The 17,811-nt window shown below is 37.9% G+C and overlaps 1 protein-coding gene and 1 pseudogene across 2 annotated transcripts in view; one reads left to right on the forward strand and one right to left on the reverse strand.

The window, feature by feature from the left end:
- USP50 (ubiquitin specific peptidase 50) overlaps window positions 1-17,811 on the reverse strand; it is a 41,863-nt gene that overhangs the window by 8,279 nt on the left and 15,773 nt on the right. The gene's annotated exons all lie outside the window — the stretch shown is intronic.
- Window positions 13,819-16,739, forward strand: LOC147580217 (small ribosomal subunit protein eS6 pseudogene; annotated as a pseudogene).

Genomic DNA, 17,811 nt, shown 5'->3' on the forward strand with positions numbered 1-17,811 from the left:
CCAGTAAAAAAAACACAAGATGACAGAATGCATTACAAAAAAAAAAAAAAAAGATCCATCTATATGCTGCCTACAAAAGACCAATCTCAGGCTGACAAGAGACCTGCAGATTGGAAGTGAGAGGATGGAGAAACATTTATGATGTAAATGGATGCCAAAAGGTAGCTATACTTATATAGAACATATTGGACTTTAAAACAAAGACTGTAACAAGAGACAAAAAAGGATAAGAAAGGGGATAATCCATCACGAAGATATAATAATTGTACTTATTTATTCACCAAACACAGAAGCACCCAAATATACAAAATGGTTAATAACAAACATAAAGGAACTAGTTGGTAATAATATAATAGTAGGGAATTTAACACCCCACTTACATCAATGAGCAGATCATCTAAACAGAAAATCAACATGAAAACAACAGCTTTGAATGATACAATGAACCAGATGGATTTAGCAAATACATCAGAACATTCCATACTCAAACAGCAGAATACACACTCTTGTCAAGTGCACGTGGAACATTCTCCACAATAGATCACATATGAGGCCACAAAAGTATCAACAAATGCAAGAAATCAAAATTATACCTACAACTTTTCTGACCACAATGCTATAACCACAAGAAAAAATCTGGAAAGACCACAAATAACATGGATGTTAATTAACATGTTATTAAATAATGAATGAGTCAACCAAGAAATCAGAAAACAAATAAAAAATTACATGGAAACAAATGAAAGTGAAAACACAAGAGTCCCAAATATTTGAGATGCAACAAAAGTGGTTCTAAGAAGGAAGTTTATAGCAATAAAAGTCTACCTCAAGAAGCAGGAAAAATCTTAAATGACCTAACCTTACATCTAAAGAAGCTAAAAACAGAACAAACAAAACCCCAAACCAGCAGAAGGAAGGAAATAATGAAGATTAGAGCAGAAATCAATGATCTAGAAACTAAAAAATCAATACAACAGATCAATGAAACCAGAAGATGATTCTTTGAAAAGATGGATAAAACTGATAAACCTCTAGCAAGACTCACTAAAAAAAAAAAAAAAAAAAAAAAAAAAAAAAAAAAAATACAGAAACCAAATAAAGAAAATTACTAATGCAAGAGGATAAATAACATCACAGAAATACAAACAATGGTAACAATATAATGAAAAGCTATATGCCAATAGACATCTTAGAAGAAATGGATAAATATCTAGAAACAAATAACCTACCAAAGCTAAAGCAAGAAAAAATAGAAAATTTGAACACATCAACCACCAGCAATGAAATTGAAACAATAATCAAAACTCCCCCCAAACAAAAGTCCAGGACCTGATGGCTTCACGGTGAATTCTAACAAATTCTAACAAACAAATTCTAACAAATCTCTATAAAGAAGAGATAATACCATTCTTCTCAAACTATTCCAAAAAATTCAAGAGGAAGGAAAACTTTCAAATTTATTCTATGAGACCAGTATCACCTTGATACCAAAACTAGGTAAAGATACCACACACAAAAAAAGAGAACTACAGGCCAGTATCTCTCACAAATACAGATGCAAAATCCTCAACAAAATATTAGCAAACCAAATTCAACAGTGTATTAAAAAAATCATATACCACAATTAAGTGGGATTTAAAACTGGGATACAAGAGTGGTTCAATATTTGCAAAGCTATCAATGTGATACATAGCATCAATAAAAGAAATGGTTAAAACCATATGATCATTTCAATAGGTGTAGAAAAAGCATTTGACAAAATACAACATTCATTCATGATAAAAACTCTCTGCAAAGTAGGCCTAGAGGGAACACATCTCAACATAATAAAGACCTTTATATGAAAACCCACAGCCAACATCATACTCAATGGGGAAAATCTGAGAGCTTTTCCCCCTAAGGTTAGGAACAAGACAATGATGTCCATTCTTAGCACTTTTATTCAAAATAGTACTGCAAGTCCTAGCCACATCAATTAGACAACATAAATAAAGGCATCCAAATTTGCAAGGAAGAAGTAGATGACATACTATATATATGTAGACTCCACCAAAAAACCTACTAGAACTGATAAATGAATTCAGTGAAATCGCAGGATACAAAAATCAAGATACAGAAATCTGTTGTATTCCTATATACTAATAATGAGGCAGCAGAAAGTGAAATAAAGAAAAAAATTCCAGGGGCACCTGGGTGGCTCAGTCTGTTAAACATCTGACTTCAGCTCAGATCATGATCTCACAGTTTGTGGGTTTGAGCCCCATGTCAGGCTCTGTGCTGACAGCTCAGAGCCTAGAGCCTGCTTCAGATTCTGTGTCTCCCTCTCTCTCTGCCCCTCCCCCACTCATGCTCTCTCTCTCTTTCTCTCTCTCTCTCTCAGAAATAAATAAGAATTTTAAAAAAGAAAAAAAATTCCATTTACAATTGCACCAAAACAATAAAATATCTAGGAATAAACAACCAAAGAGCTAAAAGACCCATACTCTGAACACTATAAAACACTGATGAAAGAAAAAGAAGATGACACAAAGAAATGTAAAGATATATGCTCATGGATTGGAAGAATAAATACTGTTAAAATGTGTATACAACCCAAAGCAATCTACAGATTTAATGCAATCCCTATCAAAATAGCAACAGCATTTTTCATAGAATTAGAACAAAGAATCCTAAAATTTGTATGGAACAAAAGATCTCAAATATCCAAAGCAATCTTGAAAAAGAAAAAAAAAAAAAACACCCTGGAAATATCAAGTAATATTACAAGAATTCCAGATTTCAAGTTATATTACAAAGCAGTAGTAATCAAAATACTATGGTACAGTCATAAAAATAGATACAATGATCAATGGAATAGAGCAGAAAACCCAAAAATCAACCCACAATTATATGGTCAATTAACTGACAAGGGAGGAATGAATGTTCAATAGGAAGCAGTCTCTTCAACAAATGGTGCTGGGAAAACTGGACAGCCACATGCAAAAGAATGAAACTTGACCAGTTTCTTTCACTATACACAAAAATAAACTCAAAATGGATTAAAGACCTAAATTTGAGACCTGAAACCATAAAAATTCCTGAAGAGAGCATAGGCAGTAATGTTGCTGACATCAGCCGTAGCAACAAAATTCCTGCACAGGAAGGAAACAATCAACAAAACTAGAATGCAATGTACTTAATGGGAGAAGATATTTGCAAATATCATACCCGATAAAGGGTTGGTAACCAAATATATATAAATAACTTCTACAACTCAACACCAAAAAACATAATCCAATTAAAAAATGGGCGGAAGACATGAAGAGACATTTGTTCCAAAGAAGACATACAGATGGTCAACAGACACATTAAAAGATGCTCAACATCATAAATCATCAGGGAAATGCAAATCAAAACTACAATGAGGTATCACCTCACACCTGTCAGAATGGTTAAAATAAAAAACATAAGAAACAAGTGTTAAAAAGGATGTCAAGAAAAAGGAACCCTGGTGCACTGCTGGTAGGAATGCAAACTGGTGTAGCCACTGTGGAAAACAGTACAGAGGTTTCCCAAAAACAAAAAAATAGAACTATCATATGATCTAGAAACTCCACTACTGGGTATTTACCCAAAGAAAATGAATACACTAATTCAAAAAGATATCTGCACCCCTATGTTTAATGCAGCATTATTTATAATAGCCAAGATATGGAAACAACTCAAGTGTTGATCCATAGATCAATGGATAAAGAAGACATGATATGGATATTATACATATACATATATATACACACACACACACACACACACACACTCAGTCATAAAAAAGAATGAAATGTTGCCATTTGCAGTAACATGGATGAATCTAGAGTGTTTAATGCTAAGTGAACTAAATCAGAGAAAGACAAATACCACATGATTTCACTCCTGTGGAATCCAAGAAACAAAACAAATAAAGAAAAAACAAGGAAAACAAAAAACACAGACTCTTAACTGTAGAAAACAAACTGATGGTTACCAGGGGAGTATGGTAGGGGTTGGGTAAAATAGGTGATGGGGATTAAGAATACACTTAATCATGACCAGCATGCAGAAATGTATAAACTGATCAGTCACTATTTTGTACACCTGAAATTAACATAACACTGTATGTGAATTATACTTGAATAAAAAAATGGTAAAAAAAAAAAAAAAAGAAAGAAACAAAGAATGAAAGAAAGAAAGAAAGAAAGAAAGAAAGAAAGAAAGAAAGAAATAATGAATATATTCTGGAATCAGAAAGAACTGAATGTAAACTCTGATCCCATTAGTTTTTAGCTGTGTGACTTTGATCAAATTAACCCCTCTAGGACTTTTTTCTTATAATAAATTAATAATAAAAAATATGTTCTACACTATAAAATTATTATAAATTTTTTTACTTAAGAAATATAGTGGATACTTGCAGTGAAATCAAGGAAAAGGGGGTTCTGTACCATGCAAGAAATATTTGCTCACAGAATTCAAAATTAGTAAATAGCAATATTAGTATTATATTAGTCTACCTTGTAAGCACTGTAAGCAAGTTAATATTAGTGGAGAAGAATTAATAATGTATACTTGAGGGGCACCTGGGTGGCTCAGTTGGTTAAGCATCTGACTTCAGTTCAGGTCATGATCTTGCGGTTTGTGAGTTTGAGCCCCGCATCAGGCTCTGTGCTGACTGATTCTGTGTCTCCCTCTCTCTCCGCCTTTCCCTGCTCTCTCCTCTCTCTCTCTCTCTCACGCACATACACACACACACACACACACACACACACACACACACACACTCTCTCTCTCTCTCAGAAATAAAGCATTTTTTTAAATTAAAAAAATAATAATTTATACTTGACATTAAACATATCCAGTGAAAACATTAAACATATACAGTTGATACAAATAAAACTATTGCAAAAAATTTGAAAAAGACACATTTTAATAGGATAGGAAAAACTAATAGCAAAGAAATATGGTAAGATGATCAACCTTATTAATAATCAGGGAAATGCACTTTAAGAACAAAATGAGATACAATTTCAGACCACTAGACGGGCAAAAACTAAATCTGATAATAATTGATAGGGCTATATATTGGTATAACCTCTTTGAAAACCATTAACATTACCTAGAAAGTTAAATTTTCATACACTCTATGATCCAAGTGACTTCACTTCTAAATATATATGCTAGACAAACTCACATATATCTGCAAGAATGTCTACATAATGTCGATCATAATAGCAAAAAATCTGGAAACGATCAAATGTCCATCAACAGGGCAATAGATAAATTACAGTACCTTCACACATATCATATGCTAAGTGAAATTATAGCTACATATAAAAATATGGATGAATTTTAACAATAATACAATGAAAAAAGAAACTTGCCAAAGTCTAAAAAATATAATGCATTTTTATAGCTAAAACACAAAGAGTCTAAGCAATAATTTATAAATATATACAATAAAATGATATTAAACAGTCAAGAAAATAATAAGCATTAAATTGAGGATACTATAACCTCAAGAGGATAAGGCAAGAGAATGGATTCTCCGGAGCCAAGCGTAGACGAGAGGCCCGTGGAAGAGGGAAGGAAGGGCTGAGAGGCGGTGCACGCTACACGGACTGGCAGGAGGGAGCCGGGTAGAGGGGCAGCCCGCCAGCAAAGCAGAACCCCCGAGTCTGGCTTGCAAAAACGGAGGGGCAGGACAGAGTGTGTTTGGACAGCAAGCGGGAGTTAACATCTAGAAGGTTATAAGCTAACAGCTCTGCTCGGAGAGCAGGAGGGCTGGAGACAACGGGAGGGAGAGTTGTTGTGCCCCGGAAGAAAGGCGCTCACCATCACCATCTCCCTCACCCATCTCCCAGCCAAAATCCAAAAGGGAACCAGTTCCTGCCAGGGAACTTGCTTGCACCGCGCAAACACCCAACGCTGTGCTTCTGCGGATCCATACCTCCAGCAGCAGGTCTGACTCCCTCCCAGTGCTGCAGGGCCCCTCCTGAAGCGGATCTCCAAAGGAAAAGCCAGCGGAGCCTGCCCCTCCCGCCCCTGTGCATCTTGCCGATCCACCCCAGCTAATACGCCAGATCCCCAGCACCACAAGCCTGACAGTGCAAGTAGCCCAGACAGGCCACGCCACCCCACAGTGAATCCTACCCCTAGGAGAGGGGAAGAGAAGGTACACACCAGTCTGACTGTGGCCCCAGCGGTGGGCTGGGGGCAGACATCAGGTCTGACTGCGGCCCTGCCCACCAACGCAAGTTATTCAAGACAGCACAGGGGAAGTGCCCTGTAGTTCTGCACCACTCCAGGGACTATCCAAAATGACGAAATGGAAGAATTCCCCTCAAAAGAATCTCCAGGAAATAACGACAGCTAACGAACTGATCAAAAAGGATTTAAACAATATAACAGAAAGTGAATTTAGAGTAATAGTCATAAAATTAATCTCTGGGCTTGAAAACAGTATAGAGGACAGCAGAGAATCTATTGCTACAGATATCAAGGGACTAAGAAACAGCCAGGAGGAGCTAAAAAATGCTGTAAATGAGCTGCAAAATAAAATGGAGACAACCACAGCTCGGATTGAAGAGGCAGAGGAGAGAATAGGTGAACTAGAAGATAAAATTATGGAAAAAGAGGAACCTGAGAAAAAGAGAGGAAAAAAATCCAAGAGTATGAGGGGAAAATTAGAGAACTAAGTCATGCACTAAAGAGAAATAATCTACGCATAATTGGTATTCCAGAGGAGGAAGAGGGAGGGAAACGTGCTGAAGGTGTACTTGAAGAAATAATAGCTGAGAACTTCCCTGATCTGGGGAAGGAAAAAGGCATTGAAATCCAAGAGGCACAGAGAACTCCCTTCAGACGTAACTTGAATCAATCTTCTGCACAACATATCATAGTGAAACTGGCAAAATACAAGGATGAAGAGAAAATTCTGAAAGCAGCTAGGGATAAACGTGCTCTAACATATAAAGGGACACCTATAAGACTCGTGACCGATCTCTCTACTGAAACTTGGCAGGCCAGAAAGGAATGACAGGAAGTCTTCAATGTGATGAACAGAAAAAATATGCAGTCGAGAATCCTTTATCCAGCAAAACTGTCATTTAGAATAGAAGGAGAGATAAAAGTCTTCCCAAACAAACAAAAACCGAAGGAATTCATCACCACTAAACCAGCCCTACAAGAGATCCTAAGGGGGATCCTGTGAGACAAAGTACCAGAGACATCGCTACAAGCATGAAACCTATAGACATCACAATGACTCTAAACCCATATCTTTCTATAATAACACTGAATGTAAATGGACTAAATGTGCCAACCAAAAGACATAGGGTATCAGAATGGATAAAAAAACAAGACCCATCTATTTACTGTCTACAAGAGACTCATTTTAGACCTGAGGACACCTTCAGATTGAAAGTGAGGGGATGGAGAACTATCTATCATGCTACTGGAAGTCAAAAGAGAGCTGGAGTAGCCATACTTATATCAGACAAACTAGACTTTAAATTAAAGGCTATAACAAGAGATGAAGATGGGCATTATATAATAATTACAGGGTCTATCCATCAGGAAGTGCTAACAATTATAAATGTCTATGCACCGAATACGGAAGCCCCCAAATATATAAAACAATTACTCACAAACATAAGCAACCTTATTGATAAGAATGTGGTAATTGCAGGGGACTTTAACACCCCACTCACAGCAATGGATAGATCATCTAGACACATGGCCAATAAAGAAACAAGGGCCGTGAATGATACATTGGATTAGATGGACTTGACAGATGTATTTAGAACCCTGCATCCCAAAGTAACAGAATATACTTTCTTCTCGAGTGCACATGGAACATTCTCCAAGATAGATCACATACTGGGTCACAAAACAGCCCTTCGTAAGTATACAAGAATTGAGATCATACCATGCATACTTTCGGACCACAATGCTATGAAGCTTGAAATCAACCACAGGAAAAAGTCTAGAAAACCTCCAAAAGCATGGAGGTTAAAGAACACCCTCCTACAGAATGAATGGGTCAACCAGGCAATTAGAGAAGAAATTAAAAAATATATGGAAGCAAATGAAAAGGAAAATACAACAATCCAAATGCTTTGGGATGCAGCAAAGGAAGTCCTGAGAGGAAAATACATTGCAATCCAGGCCTGTCTCAAGAAACAAGAAAAATCCCAAATACAAAATCTAACAGCACCCCTAAAGGAAATAGAAGCAGAACAGCAAAGACACCCCAAACCCAGCAGAAGAAGAGAAATAATAAAGATCAGAGCAGAAATAAACAATATAGAATCTAAAAAAAACTGTAGAGCAGATCAATGAAACCAACAGTTGGTTTTTTGAAAAAACAAACAAAATTGATAAACCTCTAGCCAGGCTTCTCAAAAAGAAAAGGGAGATGACCCAAAGAGATAACATCATGAGTGAAAATGGAATTATTACAACCAATCCCTAAGAAATACAAGCAATTATCAGGGAATACTATGAAAAACTATATGCCAGCAAACTGGACAACCTGGAAGAAATGGACAAATTCCTAAACACCCACACACTTCCAAAACTCAATCAGGAGGAAATAGAAAGCTTGAACAGACCCATAACCAGCGAAGAAATTGAATCAGTTATCAAAAATCTCCCAACAAATAAGAGTCCAGGACCAGATGGCTTCCCAGGGGAGTTCTACCAGATGTTGAAAGCAGAGATAATACCTATCCTTCTCAAGCTATTCCAAAAAATAGAAAGGGAAGGAAAACTTCCAGACTCATTCTATGAAGCAGTATTACTTTGATTCCTAAACCAGACAGAGACCCAGTAAAAACAGAGAACTACAGGCCAATATCCCTGATGAATATGGATGCAAAAATTCTCAATAAGACTAGCAAATCGAATTCAACAGCATATAAAAAGAATTATTCACCATGATCAAGTGGGATTCATTCCTGGGCTGCAGGGCTGGTTCAACATTTGCAAATCAATCAACGTGATACATCACATTAATAAAAGAAAAGATAAGAATTATATGACCCTGTCAATCGATGCAGAAAAAGCATTTGACAAAACTCAGCATCCTTTCTTAATAAAAACCCTCGAGAAAGTCGGGATAGAAGGAATATACTTGAAGATCATAAAAGCCATTTATGAAAAGCCCACAGCTAACATCATCCTCAATGGGGAAACACTGAGAGCTTTCCCCCTGAGATCAGGAACACGACAGGGATGTCCACTCTCACCGCTGTTGTTTAACGTAGCGTTGGAAGTGCTAGCATCAGCAATCAGACAACAAAAGGAAATCAAAGGCATCAAAATTGGCAAAGATGAAGTCAAGCTTTCACTTTTTGCAGATGACATGATATTCTACATGGAAAACCCGAGAGACTCCACCAAAGTCTGCTAGAACTGATGCATGAATTCAGCCAAGTCGCAGGATACAAAATCAATGTACAGAAATCAGTTGCATTCTTATACACTAATAATGAAGCAACAGAAAGACAAATAAAGAAACTGATCCCATTCACAATTGCACCAAGAAGCATAAAATACCTAGGAATAAGTCTAACCAAAGATGTAAAAGATCTGTATGCTGAAAACTATAGAAAGCTTATGAAGGAAATTGAAGAAGCTATAAAGAAATGGAAAAACATTCCGTGCTCATGGGTTGGAAGAATAAATATTGTCAAAATGTCAATACTACCCAAAGCTGTCTACACAGTCAATGCAATCCCAATCAAAATCGCACCAGCATTCTTCTCGAAGCCAGAACAAGCAATCCTAAAATTTGTATGGAACCACAAAAGGCCCCGAATAGCCAAAGTAATTTTGAAGAAGAAGACCAAAGCAGGAGGCATCACAATCCCAGACTTTAGCCTCTACTACAAAGCTGTAATCATCAAGACAGCATGGTATTGGCACAAAAACAGGCACATAGACCAATGGAATAGAATAGAAACCCAGAACTAGACCCACAGAAGGATGGCCAACTAATCTTTGACAAAGCAGGAAAGAACATCCAATGGAAAAAAGACAGTCTCTTTAACAAATGGTGCTGGGAGAACTGGACAGCAACATGCAGAAGGTTGAAACTAGACCACTTTCTCACACCATTCACAAAAATAAACTCAAAATGGATAAAGGACCTGAATGTGAGACAGGAAACCATCAAAACCCTAGAGGAGAAAGCAGGAAAAGACCTCTCTGACCTCAGCCGTAGCAATTTCTTACTTGACACATCCCCAAAGGCAAGGGAATTAAAAGCAAAAATGAACTCTTGGGACCTCATGAAGATAAAAAGCTTCTGCACAGCAAAGGAAACAATCAACAGAACTAAAAGGCAACCAACGGAATGGGAAAAGATATTTGCAAATGACCTATCGGACAAAGGGCTAGTATCCAAAATCTATACAGAGCTCACCAAACTCCACACCTGAAAAACCAGTAATCCAGTGAAGAAATTGGCAGAAAACATGAAGAGACACTTCTCTAAAGAAGACATCTGGATGGCCAAGAGGCACATGAAAAGATGCTCAATGTCGCTCCTCATCAGAGAAATACAAATCAGAACCACCCTCAGATATCACCTCATGCCAGTCAGAGGGGCCAAAATGAACAAATCAGGAGACTATAGATGCTGGAGAGGATGTGGAGAAACGGGAACCCTCTTGCACTGTTGGTGGGAATGCAAACTGGTGCAGCCACTCTGGAAAACAGTGTGGAGGTTCCTCAAAAAATTAAAAAATAGACCTACCCTATGACCCAGCGGTAGCACTGCTAGGAATTTACCCAAGGGATACAAGAGTACTGATGCATAGGGGCACTTGTACCCCAATGTTTATAGCAGCACTCTCAACAATAGCCAAATTATGGAAAGAGCCTAAATGTCCATCAACTGATGAATGGATAAAGAAATTGTGGTTTATATACACAATGGAGTACTACGTGGCAATGAAAAAGAATGAAATATGGCCCTTTGTAGCAACGTGGACGGAACTGGAGAGTGTGATGCTAAGTGAAATAAGCCATACAGAGAAAGACAGATACCACGTGTTTTCACTCTTATGTGGATCCTGAGAAACTTAACAGGAACCCATGGGGAGGGGAAGGAAAAAAAAAAAAAGAGAGAGAGGTTAGAGTGGGAGAGAGCCAAAGCATAACAGACTCTTAAAAAAAGGAGAACAAACTGAGGGCTGATGGGGAGTGGGAGGGAAGGGAGGGTGGATGATGGGTATTGAAGAGGGCATCTTTTGGGATGAGCACGGGGTGTTTAATGCAAACCAATTTGACAATAAATTTCATATATTTAAAAAAAAGGAGGGTAAGGCAAAAAGATAGATGGAAAGAGCACACAGATAGATTTAACTGTACTGGTCATGTTTAAATTTATAAGTTGGGTGATAATTTCCCAGTTATTCATTTATTATGCTTAATGACTTCCATATATCTGACATATAGTCCTTTGTATTTATCGAATATCACATAATGACATTCAAAAGAAAAAGAAAGGGATAGAAAATATACAAAGAATATCATCCAAAAGAAAGCTGGCATAGTTTTATCAATATTAGGTAGATAAATTAGTCTAATATTTCACTTAAAGTGAAAAGCATTTTTACGAATAGAAGATTCTCCGTATGATAAAAGGAACAATTCACTAGATTGTTCTAGTGAATTGTGCAATTCACTAGATTGCACTAGATACAAAATTGCACACATAGCTTCAAATTATGGAAATTAAAAATGACAATTGCTAGAAAATTTTGACCAAAATCACAATCTTTTAACACACATCCTTCAGTTATTTTGAAAAAGCAAACAAAAACTTATTAAGAGTATATAATATTTGAACAACACAATTAATAAATTATATCTAAATGAAATATGGAACTCTGGGGGAGCCTGGGTGGCGCAGTCGGTTGAGCGTCCGACTTCAGCCAGGTCACGATCTTGCGGTCCGTGAGTTCGAGCCCCGCGTCAGGCTCTGGGCTGATGGCTCAGAGCCTGGAGCCTGTTTCCGATTCTGTGTCTCCCTCTCTCTCTGCCCCTCGCCCGTTCATGCTCTGTCTCTCTCTGTCCCAAAAATAAATAAATGTTGAAAAAAAAAATTAAAAAAAAAGAAAAAGAAATATGGAACTCTGAACCTAATTTAAAAAATCCTTTCAAGCACACATAAGTCCCGGCCACAAGGCAAATATCAACACATGCCAAGAATAAATAACATTTGGACCACATTTCCTAATAAGAATCCAGTTAAGTTAGAAGTTAGCAACAAAACAATGATTAAAAAAATCATGTTTGTGGGGGGCCTGCATGGCTCAGTCAGTTAAGCATCCAACTCTTGATTTCAGTTCAGGTCATGATCTCACAATTCATGAGCTCGAGTCCTACATCGGGCTCTGCACTGACAGCACTGAGCCTGGTTGGATTCTCTGTCTCTCTTTGCCCCTTGTCCTCTCGTGCTTTCTCTCTTAAATAAATAAACTTAAATAAAAAATCATGTTTGGATGTATCATGTAAATGGATGTGAAAACAAAGTCAGAGTAGCAGGATTTATATCGGACAAACTAGACTTTATTCTTGTATTTTTTTTTTATCCTGCTTTGGTAACAGAGTATACTGGCCTCAGAGAATGATTGTGAATATGTTGCCTCTATTCCATTATTTGTAAGATTTTGATAAAAATTGTAGTAATTATTGGTTTAAATGTTTGATAGCATTTGTCAATGAAATCTTGTGGTCTTGGGCTTTTCTCTGCTGGCAGATTCTTGATTCCTAATTCAACTTTCATTCATGCTTTTGGTCCAAGATTTCCTACTTCTTGAATTCAAGATTGATGATTCAATCATGGTAACTTGGGCATTATCTGATTTTTTTTTTCACTCTAAGTTATCTGATTTGTTAGTATATAATTGTTTATAGTAATCTGTTATACTATATTTCTGTGGTTCTGCTATATTGTTTTCTCTTCCATTTCTCATTTTGGTGTTTGAGTATTCTCTCTTTTTTTGTCTTAGTTACAGTAGTTAAAGCATTGCCATTTTCCTTATTTTTTATTGTTTGCAAAACTGGTCATTACTTTCAATGTTATGTAATTGATTATTCTGGTCTATTTTATCTCTGATTTTCCTCTGTTATTTCCCTCCTCTACTAAATTTCAGCTAAGTTTCCTTTTTTCTAGTTTCTTATGGTGTAACATTCAATTTTTTCTTAATAGAAGCATTTATAGCATAAATTTCACTCTAACATCTGCTTTTGATGCATCCCATAGGTTTTGGAATATTGTGTTTTCTTTTTCTTTTGTTATAGGACATATTTTGATTGGCAGTTTGATTTCTTATTTGGTCCACTGCTTGTGTAGTGTGTTGCTTAATTTTTAAATATTTAATATTTACATTGTAGATATTCCAGCTTTGTTTTATTGTTGATCGTTGGTTTTGTACAAAAGACTGTGGTTGGAAAATATACTTGGTATGATTTTAGACTTTTTTTTAAGTTTACTTATTTAGAGAGACAGCATGAGCAGGGGAGGGGCAGAGAGAGAATCTCAAGCAGGCTTTCCGCTGACAGTGCAGAGCCTGATGTAGGGGCTCCATCTCACAAACCAAGAGATCATACCCTGAGCTGAAATCAAGAGTCAGATGCTTGACTGAGCCACCCAGGTGCCGGATGATTTCAGTCCTTCTTAGGTCTGCAATATTTGTTAGGTCTCTTTTTTATGTGATTTAACCAGGGGTTTCTTCTGTATGTACTTGAGGAAAAGGTCTTGGATGGAATGTTTTATATATATCTTTTAGAACCATGTATTCTGAGGTATACTTTAGGTAAGAAATGTTCTTGTTGAAAAAAAATAGCTTAGGGTACTTGTTTAAACTAAAGTATATCAGGGGCACCTGGGGAGCTCAGTTAAGCACCCAACTTTAGCTCAGGTCACCATCTCACAGTTCCTAGGTTCAAGCCCTACATCAGGTTCTGTGCTGACAACTCAGAGTCTGGAAACTGCTTCAGATTCTGTCTCTCTCTCTCTCTCTCTCTCTCTCTCTCTCTCTCTCTGCACCTCCCTCGCTCATTCCCTGTCTCTTAAAAATAAAATAAACCTTAAAATTTTTTTTAAAAATAAAGTGTATCAGAGGGGAAGTGGAGATGGTTGAAACAGGTGAATAAGATTAAGAATATACTCATGATGAGCACTGAGTAATGTTTCGAATTTTTGAATCATATTGTACATCTGTTTATATAAACACAGTATATTTACTATACTGGGGTTGAAATTAAAAAAATTTTAAAAATCATGTATGGAATTTTTTTACTAGTGGATAAAAAAACACTGTGGATAAAAACACTAGTGGATAAAAAAACACTGTGTGTGTGTGTGTGTGTGTGTGTGTGTGTGTGTGTGTATTCATTCATCCCCATACATTTGAAGATATAGAAAAGGGACAATTTTATTTTTTAATTCCAGTTAGTTGGGGTGCCTGGGTGGCTCAGTCGGTTAAGCGTCCGACTTCGGCTCAGGTCATGATCTCATGGTTCACGAGTTCAAGCCCCACGTCGGGCTCTGTGCTGACAGCTCAGAGCCTGGAGCCTGCTTCAGATTCTGTGTCTTTCTCTCTCTCTCTGCCCCTCCCCCACTCATGCTCTGTCTCTTTCAAAAATAAATACAAACAAATAAATAAATTCAAGTTAGTTAATCTACAGTGTAGTATTAGTTTCAGGTGTACAATTTAGTGATTCACAACACCTGGTGCTCATCACAGCAAGGGCAGTAATTAATCCCCATCACCTATTTCAACCATCTCCCCACCCACCTCCCCCCGTTAATAATCAATTTGTTCTTTATAGTTAAGAGTCTGTTTCAGGGCTCCTAAGTGGCTCAGTAGGTTATCGGTATGAATCTTGATTTTGGATCAGGTCATAATCTCATGGTTCGTGGGTTAGAGCTCCACATCCCCCCAGTCTGCAGCCTGCTTGGGATTCTCTTTCTCTCCCCCTCTTTTTGCCCCTCCCCTGCTCATGCTCTCAAAAATAAACATTTTTTTTTTAATTTTTTTTTTTTCAACGTTTATTTATTTTTGGGACAGAGAGAGACAGAGCATGAACGGGGGAGGGGCAGAGAGAGAGGGAGACACAGAATCAGAAACAGGCTCCAGGCTCCGAGCCATCAGCCCAGAGCCTGACGCGGGGCTCGAACTCACGGACCGCGAGATCGTGACCTGGCTGAAGTCGGACGCCTAACCGACTGCGCCACCCAGGCGCCCCAAAAATAAACATTTTTTTAAAAGAGTCTGTTTCTTGGTTTGCTTCTTTTTTCTTCCTATAATCATTTGCTTTGCTTCTTAAATTCCACATTTGAGTGAAATCATATGGTATTTGTCTTTCTCTGACCTATTTCACATAATATACTCTAGTTTCTTTTTCTTATTTTTGAGAGAGACAGAGCATAAGTAGGGGAGGGGCAGAGAGAGAAGGAGACACAGAATCACAAGCAGGTTCCAACCTCTGATCTGTCAGCCCAGACCCCGACGCTGGGCTTGAACCCATGAACCATGAGATCATGACCTGAGCTGAAGCTGGACACTTAACCAACTGAGCTATCCAGGTGCCCCAACATACTCTAGTTTCATCCACGTCATTGCAAATGGCAAGATTTAATTCTTTTTGATGGCTGAGTAATATTCCATTGTGTGTGTGTGTGTGTGTGTGTGTGTGTGTGTGTGTGTGTGTATAATATTTTCTTTCTCCATTCACTCGTCAGTGGACATTTGGACTCTTTCTATAATTTTACTATTGTAAATAATGCTGCTATCAACATCAAGGGTGTATGTATCCCTTTCAATTAGCTTTTTTATGTTAGCATTTTTACATTCTTTGAGTAAATACGTAGTAGCACAATTGCTGGGTCATAGGGTAGTTCTATTTTTTTTTTAATTTTTAAAAAATTTTTATTTTTTGAGGAAGAGTGAAAGTGCACATGACCAGGGGAGGGGCAAAGGAAGGGAGAGAGAGAATGATGAAGACAAACTCCATACCTTTTATGAAAAGTTAATGGCCACAGAAGGTGCTGCTGATTCTCTGGGTGAAGAATGGAAGGATATGTGGTCCAAATCAGTGGTGGAAATGACAAAGAGACCTTCTCCATGAAGCAGGGTGTCTTGACCCATGGCTGTGTCTGCCTGCTGCTGAGTAAGGGGCATTCCTGCTACCGACCAAGGAGGACTGGGGGGAAGAAGCGTGAATCTGTTCGGGGTTGCACTGTGGCTGCCAATATCAGTGTTCTCAACTTGATCATTGTGGAAAAGGGGGAGAAGGATATTCCTGGACTCACTGGTACTACTGTGCCTCATCACCTGGGGCCCAAAAGAGCTCGCAGAATCTGCAAACTTTTCAATCTCTTTAAAGATGACGACGTCCGCCAGTATGCTATAAGGAAGGCCCTAAACAAAGATAAGAAACCAAGAACCAAAGCACCCAAGATTCAACGTCTTGTTATTCCACGTGTCCTCCAACACAAACATTGGCGTACTGCTTTGAAGAAACACAATACTAAGAAAAATAAGGAAGAGGCTGCAGAAAATGCTAAACTTTTGGCCAAGAGAATGAAGGAGGCCAAAGTAAAACGCCAGGAACAGATTGCCAAGAGACAGAGGCTGTCCTCTCTGAGAGCTTCTACCTCTGAGTCTGAGTCCAGTCAAAAAGGAGATTTTTCTAAGAGTAACAAATAAGAGCAGACATCAAAAACAAAATAAAACGAGTTGGGCACTTAACTGACTGAGCCACCCGGTGTCCCTAATTTTTTGAGGAAACTTCACACAGTTTTCACAGGGGCAGCACCAAGTTTGCATTCCCACCAGTAGTGGTAAATGGCCAGTTTTATTTTTTTTTAATTTTTTTTCTATCGCTAAGCATACTTTGTTTTTTTTTAAATTTTTTTAAATATGAAATTTATTGTCAAATTGGTTTCCATACAACACCCAGTGGTGCCCTCTCAATACCCATCACCCACTTTCCCCTCCCTCCCACCCCCCATCAACCCTCAGTTTGTTCTGTTTTTAAGAGTCTCTTATGGTTTGTCTCCCTCCCTCTCTTTTTTTTCCTTCCCCTCCCATGGTCTTCTGTTAAGTTTCTCAGGATCCACATAAGAGTGAAAACATATGGTATCTGTCCTTCTCTGTATGACTTATTTCACTTAGCATCACACTCTCCAGTTCCATCCACGTTGCTACAAAAGGCCACATTTCATTCTTTCTCATTGCCAAGTAGTATTCCATTGTGTATATAAACAACAACTTATTTACCCATTCATCAGTTGATGGACATTTAGGTCCTTTCCATAATTTGGCTATTGTTAAAAGTGCTGCTATAAACATTGGGGTACAAGTGCCCCTATGCATCAGCACTCCTGTATCCCTTGGGTAAATTCCTAGCAGTGCTATTGCTGGGTAGTAGGGTAGATCTGTTTTTAATTTTTTGAGGAACCTCCACACTGTTTTCCAGAGTGGCCTCACCAGTTTGCATTCCCACCAACAGTGCAAGAGGATTCCCATTTCTCCACATCCTTGCCAGCATCTATAGTCTCCTGATTTGTTCATTTTGGCCCCTCTGACTAGTGTGAGGTGATACCTGAGTGTGGTTTTGATTTGTATTTCCCTGATGAGGAGTGACATTGAGCATCTTTTCATGTGCCTGTTGGAAAATGGCCAGTTTAAACAGAACTTTAAATATCGTGTTAAGGTTAAAAAAAAAAAAAGCTTTTAGAAGACTCTAGGTAAATGTCTTTGTGATCTTTGGGTAATT

Source organism: Puma concolor, chromosome B3 (assembly GCF_028749965.1).
Source record: "Puma concolor isolate L17-30 chromosome B3, mPumCon1.1.hap2, whole genome shotgun sequence".
Taxonomy (NCBI): Eukaryota; Metazoa; Chordata; class Mammalia; order Carnivora; family Felidae; genus Puma; species Puma concolor.